General features: G+C 46.0%; 1 pseudogene; it reads left to right on the plus strand.

Moving 5' to 3' along the window:
* Positions 1 to 4,459: 4,459 nt before the first annotated feature.
* Positions 4,460 to 6,291, plus strand: LOC127633167 (uncharacterized; annotated as a pseudogene).
* The last annotated feature ends 7,794 nt before the right edge of the window (positions 6,292 to 14,085 follow it).

The raw sequence follows: 14,085 nt of genomic DNA on the forward strand, positions 1-14,085 counted from the left end.
AAGCTGAAAAATGCTGCCATTGGCAAGCAGTACACGGAGGTAGGAAGGTGTCAAGGCATGCTCAAATCCAATGGTTGCATAACATCCTGTCTGCCAAGATGCCTTCATCTGGTTGTTTTTTGAAGGCAATATGATATTCCTATGATATTCCACAACCCTGTGTGTGGTTCAACTGTTGGTGGAAAGCATAAAATTGTGTTTGAAGGAGCACTTGAAAGGAGTAAATTTGTTTAGAATTGTTCATTGTTTTCAACGTATAACTCAAATTATGCTGACAAACAAGCCTTTTAGTCACCAGACTGATCACTCTGTGGATACAGCAAAAGTAGGTTGAACTGTTTTGCTGCTGAAATCAGTCTGTGCTTACCGAAATTTTAATCAGTGCCCCAGTAACTGAAGCTGAAAGTGTTGTTGATCATATTGGCACGTTTGAACATCAGTTTCAAGTTAAATGTCCACAGAGTGGTACCAAAAGCGAAGAATGTTTTTACGTGTAGATGACATAATATCATTGACAGGAAAAGCATATTTTAGTAAACCTATATGACCTAACACAAAACCCAAGCCTAAACCTAACCTGTTAGTGGATTAAAAGCATAATTTCTGAGTGAAAATTAGACCTTCAAATCACGTTTACCATTGTTTATGAGTGTGCAATTACTTCATGTTAACCACAGGACCAGAACCCATGTCTTGGAGGTTGCTAGAGTAGTGATAGTAGCGCTAGAGGAAAGCATGTTTACTCTAGAATTGATACACTTGATGACACTTGTAAGTAATTTGGCAAATGAGGTTGATTTCAAGGTGCATGAACTTTTGCAAGCTGGAAATTTCAAGTTGGTAGTCCCTAATTATGGTTATAGTTATGCCTAAAGCTCCCTTGAATTTGTTTTAGATCATTAGACATGACATTATGGTGTACTGGAAGCCTGGCTGAAACCAGTTTCTTTACAAGGTTCCTTCATACACAAATGTAGCCTGTGAAGTTACTGACAGACTACGCAGCTTGCCCAGGTTTCAGACACAGCATTTGAGAGACATTGTATAACCTAGTCAGATATCCATCCACATATACATACAATTTGCAGTGTTGATGTATGTTGATGTCCATTTATTGAGTAGTGTCCTACTCCATACTGCCCTTCCCCCCTCCAGAGAATGCTCTTAACATACCCCACCGGCTAGAATGATGGAGCGAGATATATCCATGGAAACAGGGCCTCCATGTTTGGGCCCCCTGGCCCTTCATATATGCATTTGCTGTCCATGGAGCTGCTGAGAGTGTTTAAATCTGCATGTGCATATATATGTGCTTTTGCCGGACAGCCGAGTAGATGCCCTAGATTTACAGTGTGCCAAAGAACACCACTCCCTGTGTGGGAACAGTGTGCTCTGAAGTGTAATAACCCTGAGAACCACACCATGTCTTTCATAATTCACACACATTGCTCTCTACCCCTTGGTGTTCCTTCTTTTCTTGAATCATGGTCATCTTTTAAGTGCCTTATTTTGCATTTATGAACATGTGATTAATTTGAAAGAGGTCGATGTAGTAATACATAAAGTAATTAAGTAGTAAATATTTTCTTCATTAAATGGATATTTAGCCAAAACAACCCAAAAAATGCACCCTCATGTTGTTTCAAACCTGTAAGACTTTCTTTCTTCATCCATACACAAAAAGAGATGTTTGGCAGAATGACAGCCAACTTTGCATCTGCATACAATGAAAGTGAATAGTGACTGAGTCTGTCATTCTATCTAACGTCTCATTTTGTGCTCCACATAACAAAGTAAATACAGAAAGGGTAAATAATAACAACATTTTCACTCTTGGGTAAACTATCTCTTTAACTGTATTCCATTATGATCTCTTAATTTCTATTCATTCAGCAAATTTGAGGCACTATTACAGTATGCAGGTCTCACTTTCAGCTGTGGCCTAACATTTACTGTATGAACATTCCATTTGAAATGTAAAGAAAAATATGAGCTATGTGACTTTTACAGCCCCTGTAGCCTATTCTACAATAGACATTTGTGATGCATTGCAATTATATATATAAAAGCTTCAGAGAATATATAATAGTTATTCTTTTGCATTTGCGAATCTGTTTTCATAAAAACTAGGAGATGATTATTCATGAAGACCCTTAGGGATCGATCGCTGCCTTGCTGCGTGTCTGTAAAAAGATACAAATGTGAGTCCTACTCCTCATTTGAACCATGTATGCTATGGCAGTGTTTGAACACACCATCGTGAGCAATCATATTCCTGCATATCTACACCCAGAATCCATGAAACTGATTGCATATATCAGGCACTGAAAAATTCAATCCTGCTTAATTTAGCATAGATGGAAATAATGGCTACCTTTATTTTAAGATGCCTGTGAACTCAAAATTAGAGTTTTGTGGCTTTGATATTTTGTATTCAAGTGTACTCCTAAATGTTCACGAAATTTACTCTTAGCATATACTGTATATGCATTTAAAACTTACAGTCTTTCTTTTTTAAGAAAACAGAGCATAAATATTGATGACTCATCTTGCACTGCACCGATTTTTGTCCAATCAGATTCTCTCTGAATTTTGGCCTGGATGAAGTAACACCGCCTACAACTCAACCTAGTGAAGACTGAGCTCCTCCTCTTTCCAGCCAACCCTGCTCTTGAGCACAACATCACAGTTCAGCTAGGTTAGTCTACAAAATTACCTTATAAAACAGTCAGAAATTACCATCGACAACCAATTCAATTTCACCGACCACATCCCAAAAACAGCCAGATCATGTATATATTATTTTTGTTGCACTCTAATCTCTGTCTTGGAGAGTATTTTTCTGATGCAATTGAAACTTTGTAATGCAGCACTTTTCTTACTAGTGTCTCCTTAAAAGTGAAGTGTGTAATTTCTACGCTACTAGTGGCACCAAACGGAATTACAAAAATAAAGTATGTTTTCAAACAACCTTTGCCAACACCCCTCAGACTCATCACACCTTTCACTCTCTTTGATTCCCTTTGAACAAATAGGCCATACTAAATAAAATGTGATATACGTTTATCGTCGTAATGAAAAGACCACTATAACATAAACACAACAGACAGAAAGCATTGCAGAGGAATAAGCTCATCCAATAATATCACCGGATTGAACATCAGCTGGTGTGCGGGGGATCTAGCACAAGTGGTTCTCTTTCATCATCTCGTGTTCGAGATCCACCTATGGGAAGGGCATCCGCACCTGACCTCTGCAGAAGCATCCAATTGCACCAAGTCTGGCCTGACAGACAGAAGCGCGTGTCCAATGCTTGGTAAGGGACCCGCCCCTTACCAAGTGCATAAAACACTCGTACGCGCTATCTTTCCTCAGTTGTTATTCGCTTCTCGCGACCTCTTTGCTTCGCAGCTCTACGGTTTTCGCTGACTTCACCACAGTCAACAGGAGGAAATATCCATTCGATCAGCCTCCGCCAGGCGTGATTGTCAGACGGTTGCGTTTAGTTGCGATTATTTCGGGTTGCAAGCCACCCACGCTCGCTACCTGGATTTGCTCAGGCTGCCCGCCTGTTTCTCAGCTTTCACCTCTCCGATGGATCACAAGCTCTCCGGTCCCACTAACCCACCGGACGTGCAGTCGCGTGCATGCCCTGCCGCCTGCGGTTCACTCAGCCGCGAGGGATGCCCATCCCTTCTGCGTGGTGTGCATGGGACTAAGACACGCGCAGGAAGCGCTTTCACTTCCTGAGAACTGCACCCATTGCCTCGCCCTGCCTAGGAAGCTTCTTCGACGAAGACTCAAAGTTGCATCCTCCCAAAGCACGGACGGACATTACGACTCGGACGCTGGAGTAGGTGAAAGCGTTACAGCTCCGGGGACTTCCCAGAGCATGCCTGCTCTCAGTTGGGCTGACCAGTCTAACGAGGGCCTACTCGAGGAAATCCTTCCCGGTATTTCCTCGTTCGACTACGAGCCGCCCGGCTCAGGCGAGGACGAGGACCCCGCTATACTTGAGGGCTCGGACGACAAGGAAACCACCCCGTCCGCCCAAGCTCCCCCGGTTAGCGGCTCGGCTACACTGCCGCACGCGGTCCTTCTCGAGGTGTGTGAGCGAGCGGCCGCTCGTCTCGGCATGGAATGGCCGGCCCTCCAGAACGCCGCCGACCAAGAGAGGGATGTGTATGACGGCAAACTCCTAGGTCCCCCTCCCGGTCCTAGGAAGCAGCTCATGCCTGTACTCCCTGCGTGCGCTAAGCACATGCGACACTATTGGAAGGACCCGCTAGATCTTAAGCACGGCTTAGCGGGTCTGGAGGTTAAGGATATGGCAGCGTGTGGCATGGGCGACCCCAGGATCTCCGCCGCTCTGTCACAGTGACGCGCTCGTGCACAGCAGCGCTTGCGTCACTGGAGGAACACAGAGTTCTACGCGCATGGGACCCCTCTTGGGGCGATTATGCTGCGGAAAGTAGTGACGACAGACGCGTCCTTAACAGGATGGGGAGCCACGCAAGAGGGCAGAACAGTGAATGGTGTGTGGCCAAGCACACTTCACTCAGCCAATATAAATTATTTAGAGCTCCTCACTGTGTGGAAGGCTCTGAATCACTTTCTGCCCCGCGTGCAGGGGCATCATGTGCTGGTGCGCTGCGACAACACGACAGCTGTAGCATATATCAACCGCCGGGGGGGGGATGCGCTCCTCCAAGCTGCATGCTCTCGCTCACAGGCTGTTAGTGTGGAGCAGGCGGCACTTCCTGTCGTTACGGGCGACCCATGTCCCGGGCATACTGAACAGGGGCGCAGACCTCTTGTCAAGGGGAAACCCGCTTTACGGAGACTGGTGCCTCCATCCTCAGATAGTGTGTCTACTGTGGAGGAGATTTGGCCAGCCAACCGTAGATCTCTTTGCCTCGCGCGAAAACGCCCATTGTCCTATGTTCTTCTCGCTACGGGACGAGGACGCCCCCCTCGGCATGGACGCACTGGCCCACCCGTGGCCCAACGTGCTGCTTTATGCATTTCCTCCCCTTTGCCTCATAACGCTGTCTCTGGCCAGGGTGAGGGAACAGAGCTTGACCATGATTTTGATAGCTCCCAGGTGGCCCAAGGCGCCGTGGCTCTCAGAGGTTATCCCTCTGCTGTATGCCCAGCCATGGCCCCTCCCACTTCGCACAGACCTTTTGTCTCAAGCGAACGGGGAAATTTATCACCCACACCCGGACAGGGTGGCCCTCTGGGCCTGGCCCGTGAGAGGGCCAACTTAAACACATTGGGGCTCCCCCCATGTGTTGTGGCCACCATTAAGTGTGCCAGAGCCTCTTCGACACGGTCTCTTTATGACTGTAAGTGGCGTGTTTTCGAAGAGTGGTGTGAAGGGCGACGGGTAACGTCATATCAGTGCTCAATCACCGACATCTTATGCTTTTTGCAGGACCTTATGGACAAGGGAAGATCCTTTTCCACTATTAAGGTCTATTTAGTGGCTATCGCTGCATGTCATGTGGGGTTCGACAGCGCTACGGTGGGGCAACACCCCTTATTCATAGGTTTATGAAGGGCGCACGCCGCTCTCTTCCAGTCCCCAGGAGAGTCGTTCCTGAATGGGACCTCTCCATGGTGCTGGACGCAATGTCTCAACAGCCGTTTGAGCCCCTGGGGAGTATTTCCCTTAAGAATTTGTCTTTCAAGACAGCTTTGCTCTTGGCCTTGGCATCTGCCAAGCGGGTCAGTGATATGCATGCACTCTCTGGTCATCCCTCGTGCACTAAATTCTCTCTCAGTGGAGATAAGGTTTTTCTCAGGCCCAACCCGGCCTTTATGCCAAAATGCTTCCCGGCATTCACGTGTGAGGTGATTGAGCTCTCCGCGTTCCACCCAGCTCCTTTCTCCTCCACAGAGGATCAGAGGTTGAACGCTTTGTGTCCTGTACGTGCCCTGCGGGCATACTTAGACAGGACCAGCTCGTTTAGAAAAAGCGACCAGCTTTTCATCTCTTGGGGCCCCCCGCACTCAGGGAACCCCATTTCCAAGCAACGCCTTTCTCATTGGCTTGTGGAAGCTATATCTTTGGCATATGAATCAAAGGGAGTGCAGCCCCCAGACGGCATCAGAGCTCACTCCACTAGAGGTATGGCTGCCTCTTGGGCTCTATTTAAGGGAGTCTCTTTGCAGGACATATGTGCCGCTGCAAGCTGGGCCTCTCCCCATACGTTTGCCAGATACTACCGGCTAGATGTCACCAGAACCCCGGTAGCTCATTCTGTCCTGGGTGTCGGCTCTTTGTAGCTTTGTGCTCTTAGGCCGTCCACCCCTCCTTAAGTCTGGGCTGCCTAGTCCAGCACTTTAAAGTCACTAAGCATGTTTCTACTCTACACCTGCCACCATATATTCACCATGAGAGTGCGGTCAGGTTTATTCACGAATGCATGTTACCATATGCTATTCTTTGTTGCTAAAGTGGCTTCCTCACTTTGTGGGGTGGTTTCCGTGTGACGTGTCATGCACCGCCTTTCGAGGTGACCGTCCTCTGGCTTTCAGGGCCTCATTGTAGTGTATTGGGCAATCGGGGAGCTGTCCATATCTCCCATAGGTGGATCTCGAACACGAGATGATGAAAGAGAACAATAGGTTACTATCGTAACCCCGGTTCTCTGAAACATCGAGTGGAGAGATCCACCAAGCTTGCCCCGCTTGCTGCACGAGAAGCGAATATGCTCACTGAGGTAAGATAGCGCGTACGAGTGTTTTATGCACTTGGTAAGGGGCGGGTCCCTTACCGAGCATTGGACACGCGCTTCTGTCTGTCAGGCCAGACTTGGTGCAATTGGATGCTTCTGCAGAGGTCAGGTGCGGATGCCCTTCCCATAGGTGGATCTCTCCACTCGATGTTTCAGAGAACCAGGGTTACGATAGTAACCTATTGTTTGATTTCCTCTGTAACACATCTACCATGGATGTTCATATTCTCCCGGTTGAACAGTTTACTACAAGCAGCCACACCCCAAGCTCATGGGTGGAGCTGAGCGGCCACTCAAAACACTCAAAATATAAACATCAATGTTTTGATAGTGCCTGGGAGGCTCAGTGTTTACACTTTTAGGGGAGGTAAACCCACAAATGCCTTACAGTTGTCAATGAACAATACACTGGGATAATAGAATGTTTTTTGACATCAAAAAAAGTACACACTTCATCTTTAAGATAACTCGCTTATGTTGTATTCTTCCTTTTTTTGTAAGTTGCATTTGATAAAACAATCTGGCAAATTAATAAATGTCTCTAGAATGAGAATGTTCCTTAAGACAACCTGCAACCAACTAGCTCGACAAGCAAATTCCTTTGGTCTTTAATGCATTGTTTTCAGCAAATCTCTTGCGCCTTCAATACATTATCTCATAAAGTTTTATTATCTGCCATCAACTCAGCAAAACAGTTCAACTGCTTCAATGTGCATCGGTTTAAAGCTGTGAATTAAAGCTGTCTATTAAAATATCATTCATAAGTGTGGCCAGAGTTGAGTAAGTTTCTCTCAAAGACAACTTTATCCACTTCTACACATCAACCATTAGAACCGTTAGAGTATTGTCTTGCTGGCAAGTTTTTGTATATGTATATTGTATATGTACACACTTTGCTGGAGTATGTGACCTCATTAATCATTTTTTCTCTTTTGTACTCTCCAGATAGCTCACACACCCACATCCCTGGATATACTGTATATGCTTCACTCTTGCATACAAATGCTCGACATTTTGCGTAACTAGCACATTCCTTTGCATCTCTATGAAGACAGAATATAAAATGACTGGTGCTCATGTGATCTGAAAATTGAGTGCAGGGGCAAGGTTTTAGCCTTAATAAAAGGATAAAAAAAGACAAAAGAGGACAATCATCCATGTTGTACAGCATTTGACCTTCCTAAATCACATACATCCCACCTGGTCCTTATTGCTCCAGGTGCAAACAGAACATCCTGGCTCTGTTTCCTTACTTGCCAAATGTGCTTGTTGACTTGTTTTGTAGACTGGGGTAGGGGACTGGAGAGCCTCTCATCTGTGTAGAAAGTGCTGTGACTCAGTGACATAATGCACCATGGCTGCACCTCTCAATGCTCCGCTGAACAAAAATAAATATATCACGACAAATGTTCACAAGTTATACAGTATGTGCTTCACAAATTCCCTCTGGATGATTTGTAATGTATGAAAAATGTCTTTTGCTATTGTTAGTCGGCGTGCAGTGCATGTAAGTCTAATTTTGTTTTCAGAATTTAACTCAAGATGCTTTCCAGCAGGTATTTTTCTTGGCACACAGAGCTTCAATGATAACAGTCAATACAAACTTTAGTCACTCAACGAACGTCTTTTCAACGTGGAACTTCAGGATGTGTGTGTGGCTCGGACTCCCCCACACACCACACATTAAATTTGAACGGCTGAAGTGCCAGGTACCAACAAGTGTTGGTATCCTTCATATGGTGGAGCCACTGAAGCAGGGCGTGATCCGAGCAGAGGATGAAGAGAGCACGGCCCCCAACCCCCTCTTTGATGCATCCATCTGTAAAATGAAGGGGAGAGAGAGATGTTTGGAGCATGTAAAAGCAGCATGCCACAGAGTGCAGATTTCATTCTAGTGAAAGCTTGTTGGCACACCTCCATCCACTGCAACGGATCTGGCGCCCCCTGGCTCTGCCCACTCCGGAATTACCGTCGCCATGGACACGGGGACCGCTTCTCTTCATTATTTAACTAGGTTGAGGTGGCAAATTTGATGTACACCAACTCTATCCATTAGTTAGTGTAACCTCAAAGGGTCCTTGCCACTTGGCAAGTAATTTCAAACTCAAAGTGGGCAGTAATACAAGGACTTTGTCTCCTGAATTCAAATTCCCGTAGCTGGGCACCCCTATTACAGAGCCGGCTTTATCTCGCTGGAGCTTGGAGAAAATGTTCCTGTGACAACTGATCCAGCATGTGTAGCTTTGCACGAAGATCAAGAACATACTGAATTTCATTTTTGTTTTGGTAAGGTCCTTTCTCCCATGCCTCCCATATGACGTCAAGCACCCCACGGGGCCGGCGTCCATTAAGGAATTTGAATGGGGAAAACCCCGAGGAGGCTTGAGGGGCCTCCCTGACTGCAAATAATAGGTGTTCCAGCCATTTGTTTCAGTTTCTAGCATCCTTGTGTATGAAATAAAGAATCATATTTTTCAGGGTTCGATTAAATCAATTTGCGGATGGTAAAAGCTGGTGCGAATCGATATAATCCCCAGCAATTCATAAAGTATTCGCAGTGTACGCAAAATAAATGTTGTGCCTTGATAGGTGAGGATTTCCTTCGGAAACACTGCGTGAGATGTTGCGTAAAGGCACCGCTTCCGTATATCGCATTGCATGATCCACCAGTACTAATACAAACCGATAACTGCTTGCTGACCGCTCTAAAGGCCCAACGAGGTCCATACCAATTCTTTTGAAGAAAGAACTGATTAAAGGCAAAGGGCGCAATGATGCTCTTGGTGTGGCCAGTGGATTCACCAACTGATATTTGCGGCATGCGAATCTGCGCAATACCCGGCCTATAAAAACACCATCTGCACAATGCCCGGCCTATAAAAGCGGGCCATTAACCAGTGCATTGTCCTTTCTTGTCCTAAGTCTCCCTTCATAGGATTATGGTGAGCCGCCTGGAAAAATGTTCCCTGACGGCTCCTCGGGACTAATAACTAGGTTGTATTTTTATAGCTTTGTGTTTCCTGCTTCACTTGATACAACCGGTCCCTAATGATTGAAAAATATGGATATGTGAGAGTGACTTCAGGCTGGAGCTGCTGGCCATTGATTACTCTCACTTGGTCAAAGGCATGACTAAGGGTTTTGTCACGTGACTGCTCTAGATTCTGACACTGAGCAGATGTGGATGGCCTAGCTCTGCCTCCCCAGCCTTCACGTCACACACCGAGATTTCGGTTTACTGGACCCATCCACACACAATGCTTTTAGTAACCTTTTAAACCCTGTAGTGCAGCATGTGGAAGTGGGGAGCCGGTTTGTGTGGAAACATTCCCCGTTTCCAGGGAGCAGGTATAGGGAAAGAAGGAGGAGAGGGAGGGACAAGAGGTGGAGAACCAGCAAGAGGGAGAGAGTTAGAGAAAGATCTAGACTGCTGCTCGATGGCTTGCTTGTAGGCCGCAAAGTGGGCTTCGGCCAGCTGGACGGCATCATCCACCGACGTGGGGCGATGTCACTGGACTCATTCCATGGTTCCTTGGGGAAGGTGAACGGTCAACTGCTCCATCACCATCAGATCAATGACGTCCTCCACATCATGGCCATCATCGGCTAGCACCCACATCATGGAGCTGCTGGGCAAACATGAATGGTTGGCCAGCTTCTGTCAGTGTTTGGGAGCGGAACCGCTGGCAGTGTTATTCTGGTGTTTGGCCAACCCTTTGCAGGACAGCTGTCTTCAGTTTCGTGTAGTCCAGGCCGTTGTCAGCAGGTGGTTGCCACACCCAACCCCCCGCCGGAAAGCAGCAGCAGCAGGTGGAGGGTCCATTTGGTTCAATGTTCAAACAGGCTCACAAATGCCTCCGGATCATCCTGGGGCCCCATCTTTCAGCGCACAAAGTGTGGCTTCATCGCTGATTCCGTGGAACAGTGGAGGACTAATGTAGCACACGTGTCACTATTATTGCACTTGTCACTAATATTAACAATAGGCCAGTAGGTACAGATTCCACCTCGCGTTCTTGTGGGATGATACTCTCGATGGCATGCACTTCAGCAACTACAGCATTTGGCTGCAGTACTACATCCCGATGCGACTCATTTCGTAGCTGGACAGTCAACTTTTGCGTTGGAAACGATGGCACTTGAACTACACCTCTTGGAAGAAGAACACCGCCAGGGAGGGAGGAGTTTGATGGGGGCTCCAGAAGAACACATTCTTTAGTGGATAAGCACATTTGCTTTTCCACAGAGAGCAACTGTCTGCTGTGCTGGAATCACTACGGGCTCCTTGCTTTGTAGTCTCACCAATCCAAGGCATCATTGGCATTCTGTTTATGCCGTAATTGCAGAGTTTTGAGCACAGCACTGTACCCGTATCGTGGAGAATGGTGTTCAAGGATATTCAAGTTAGAACATTCAGCATACAAAGAATCAAGCGTATTCATCCCGATTAAGACTTGAGATTGTTTTTCTGGTTTAAAGTCAGGAACGACTAGTGCCAGTGTGGAAATTTCAACCTCAGATCCAACCATGTCTTCTGGAAAAGTTATTGGAATTTCGACATATCCTTTGTATGGAACTGGCTGACCATTTGCTCCACTGACCTCAAGCAGAAGATTCAGGGGCTTGATGGGATGATTAATCAAGCAAGCTTGGTAAAAGGACCAAGGAACTGTGGTCACCTGCGACCCTGTGTCAAGTAAGCAATGACATTCAGTCCCTGAGATTTTGACTTGCGCTGTACACTTGGATCCGACCAGACGCTGAATACGGAATTTGTGGCGTGAGAGAGATTTGTGGTGGGGGCCTGAGTTTATTCTGGGGGACTACCTTTAGGTTCACTAGTTCCAACTGGAACTGTTAGCCGTTTAAAGAAGCGGCACCAGCATGACTGTTCTCTCTATCCCACTCCTGCTGCTTCAACCGCAGTTTGTTTCTTTTCTTTTCAACTAGCCTGGGGTTCGGAGAATTTTCGCAGGTTACAGATATGTGGCCATCTTCACCACATCTGAAGCAGTAACCAGGGCGCGGTCTGCATTTCGTGACAGGATCACCGGTCGACTTAAACGGTTGTTTAGCAATAAACTCAGGAGCGGTGGGGGAAAGTGATGTCTTATGCTTGGGTTTGACAGTCTTTCTGGACTTTGGGAGGGTCAGTGAAGTTAACTGTTCCTTTAGCTCCGCAATTTGCTTCTTCAGTTCAGCGGTCTCAGATAACAACTCTGACTCATGAGGGGATTTGCTTAAAATGACAGTATCTTGGCTATAAGCATGAGCAGATCTAGGTGATTGCTGTGGTTTCTGCTTAGAAGCACTGATGTGGCTTCTCATGCACAACCACTTCTGTGCACTCTTGTCTTCTCTGGTTCTAAGGGAACGCAGTAAGTCTTGGAAATCAATTGGGTCATCTCTACTAGTTTCGAGACGAAGCTCAGAGATAAGGATGTCATCCCAGCAGCCTCTGCAAAACTGCCGTAGAAGATCGTGGTTGGCCTCAGATGATTTAATTCCACCTCCCCTGACTGCCTTGCTCAGAGCAACTTGAAGCCTTTGAAGATAGCTAGATGCTTTCTCTCCATCATTCTGAAAAGTGTTCATGAATTTTGAGAACAACTCATCACTATCATCGATTGCACCATAAGCTGCATCAAGTACATTAAGGTAAGCTCTGGAAGAAGCACGAGGCCCTAAAGACTTGACAATATCAGTGGCAGGAGGTAAGAGACTCTCCATAATTCTCCTTACTCTTTGTAAATCAGACACAGAAGGGTCATCAAAGAGTAATTCAACATTACAACGCCAAGTGTCATAATCAGATTCATTATTGGGCTGTGGAATTCTTCCTGAGAAAGGGCGGAGCCTAACTACAACATTAGATGGAATTGCTGCAGCGACTTCGCTCTTAACTATATGCTCAACAATAACTTTCTGCACCTCAGCAGGATTGAGCTGAATGTGACTCATGGTACCTGACAACCGTTTTTCAGACCTTGGTAAGTCATCCTGATCAAGTTTTGGCTCATTGAGAATGGAACAAGGACTCTGGACAATCCTCTTGGATGCATTTTGCTCTTTAATGGAACTGAGCTCATCAAGCGCGGGTTCATCTGCATCCACCTCATCTGGAATTAAGGAGCTTGAAATCTGCGAGAGTTCTTCTCGTAGCAGAGCGTTGAAGGATTTTCCACTTTGCTTAGCAATGGTTTTCAGGGTGGATAAGTAAGAGGTTGTGGCACCAAGACTCTCCTCACAAGAGTAGACACTGCTCATGGCTCTTATCTGGTAAGTTAAATTTGGGTCGTCTTTATCTGTGTAGCTAAGGGGTAGCAAGGGACTTATTGATTCAATAGCTGATCCAAAGTTGTACTCTACAATGGTGTGGTCATGATACTTGGACTCAGGATCGTTAATCGGAAGGACTCTTGCGATGGAACCATGACGTTTTAAAAGATCAAGGACCTCTTCATCCTCAAGAATGTTAATTGGCCCACTAACTAAAATTTTGACATTTTCCTTCTGTACTAGTTCCATGTTTTCAAAAGTCAATTTACTTGCTACACTAATAAACTGATTTGAATGTCTCTTTTGTCGATTCTTCTTTTTGGATGTAATGTATAAATAAAGCTATTAATTACACCTCCTGGGCTGGCTCGCCACTATTTATGTAGTGACAAGTGCAAAATTGTGCTTGGAGAAGTTCCTGGAAGTGCCGCTCCTGGGTGAGGAGGGCTTGGTGGTGAGTTTCCTGGATGCTAGCCAGGGCACGGATGACTTCGCCCAGCAGTGAGATGTCCATGGTGGCAGTCTTCTTCCCACTCCTGGGTTTCAGCACCAGTGTTACGTTCTTCATGGATAAGGGGGAAAGGAGGACGCAGGAGTTGTTGCAGTCCTCGTAAGTAGAATTATATTTTCAGAATTTAACTCAAGATGATTTCTTGCAAGTGTTTTTACTTGGTACACACTGCTTCAATAATAACAGTCAATACAAACTTAAATAACTAAATGAATGGCTTTCCAGCGTGGGGCTTCAGGATGTGTGTGTGGCTCGGACTCTCTCTGGTTCTCTGGTATTCCTCCAGGCTTTTTAAAGCCTGTCTCCGCCATCACTGAAATGAGACACAGGTGTTTAGCATCAATAATCACCAGGTGATGGCTCTTACCACTTCCTCTCTCCCCACTAACAAACACACGACCACGTCCTGCTCCAGAATATATATATATATACAGTATGTCACGTGTGCTGGACATGGTTCTTGATATTCTGGGAGAAGATCAGAATGTCATCTAAGTAAACAAACATAAATCAGACGACCATGTCACATCATTCACGAGCCCCTGGAAGACA

The sequence above is a fragment of the Xyrauchen texanus genome, chromosome 40 (genome assembly GCF_025860055.1).
Source record: "Xyrauchen texanus isolate HMW12.3.18 chromosome 40, RBS_HiC_50CHRs, whole genome shotgun sequence".
Lineage (NCBI taxonomy): Eukaryota > Metazoa > Chordata > Actinopteri > Cypriniformes > Catostomidae > Xyrauchen > Xyrauchen texanus.